The sequence below is a fragment of the Triticum dicoccoides genome, chromosome 3A (genome assembly GCF_002162155.2).
Source record: "Triticum dicoccoides isolate Atlit2015 ecotype Zavitan chromosome 3A, WEW_v2.0, whole genome shotgun sequence".
In the NCBI taxonomy this organism is placed as follows: Eukaryota; Viridiplantae; Streptophyta; class Magnoliopsida; order Poales; family Poaceae; genus Triticum; species Triticum dicoccoides.
Genome location: NC_041384.1, coordinates 280,140,393 through 280,142,098, shown reverse-complemented (window position 1 = coordinate 280,142,098; position 1,706 = coordinate 280,140,393).

The window sequence follows — 1,706 nt, the reverse complement described above, 5'->3', positions numbered from 1 at the left end:
AACAACAACAACAACAACAACAACAACAACAACAACAACAACAACAACAACAACAACAACAACAACCTCCACGTTGCGAAGGGCCGTGTTCCTCTTGAGCCAGGACAAAATTATGGTGCCGCTGCTACTGTTGTTGATGGTTCTGTAGCTCCTGATATTACTGCAGAGGTGAAGGACTATTACGAGGATGAGGTTGATCAAAATCAAAACTACGGGCAACCACCAGCACCACCACTAGCAGGTCGACCTCAGGCATATAATCGCAATGGTAGTGCTCCACCACAACCTCAGGTATGAGATTGTGACCATATTCCTAAACTAAAATTGAATATCCCATCGTTTGAGTGGAGATACATTCCTGATTCATATCTTACTTGGGAGTTAGAAACTGGACAACGTTTCACATGCTTACAGTATCATGAGGATAGATGTGTTGCTGCTGCTGTTTGTGAATTGACTAGTTTTGCTTCTGTTTGGTGGTCTAAACATTATAGATTATATAATGATAATATCCCTACTACTTGGGCTGCTTTGAAAACTGCTATGCATACTCGTTGGGTTCCACCATATTATGAACGTGAATTACTTCAAAAACTGCAACGTCTGAGAGAAGGAAAAAAATCTGTAGAGGAGTATTTTTCGGAATTACAAACCGGCATGATTAGATGTCGTATTGTTGAGGATAATGAAACTATGCTTGCACGTTTTATGGGTGGATTAAATAAAGAGATTCAGCCATTGTAGAGTATAAGGAATATAATAATATCACTCGTTTATTCCATCTTGCTTGCAAAGCTGAACGTGAAGTGCAGGATCGACATGCATTGGCGCGAACTAATTTTTATGCAGGTCGATCTTCATCATGGACACCACGTACAACCTCTACTCCCACACGTCCTACTACAACACCACTGACTTCAGCCACCAATTCCAACTGAGATACAAGAAAACAGGCACCACCACCACCATCTGCCAGGAGTACACCTTCTGGTCCCGCACAGAGCTCTTTTTCATCCATGGCATCAATAGGGCAAACACATGATATTATCTGTCATCGTTGCAATGGTGGAGGTCATTATGCAAGAGAATGCCCATCTAAGCGTGTGATGATTGCTACTGAAGATGGTGGGTATGAGTCTTCTAGTGACTATGATGAGGATACTTTGGCTCTTACACTACTGGAATCAGCAGATTTGCCGTCTACCGACACTTTGTCGTCAGCTAGAGGATGGCAAAGAAAGGCTTTGCCATCAGCCACCGGAAAACGGACGGCAAAGAGGTAGCGGACGGCAACAGAAGGCTTTGCCATCAGCATATCTTTGCTGTCTGCTAGCTGACGGCAAAGAGGATGGGTGGCGGGCTTACGAGGATGACCTAACAGCCATTTTCTTTGCCGTTTGCTGGTGGATGGCAAAACTTCTTTGCCGTCAACCAGCAGACGGCAAAGAAAATGGCTGTTAGGTCGTCCGTTTCCCCCCGGCCCCACCCCACTAGGTACGCTCTTTGTCGTCTGCTAGCAGACGGCAAAGAGTTGTGACCTACTAGTAGAAAAGGGGCCGCCCCCATGCCCGTGCCCCCCCCCTCTCTGATCTATCCGTCCCCTACCCGAGCCGCCGCCACCCCACACCCCTGCCACTGCCCCTAACCCGTGCCGCCACCCCCGTCGCCGGCCGCCCCGTGCCACCCCCGTCGCCGGCCACCCCACA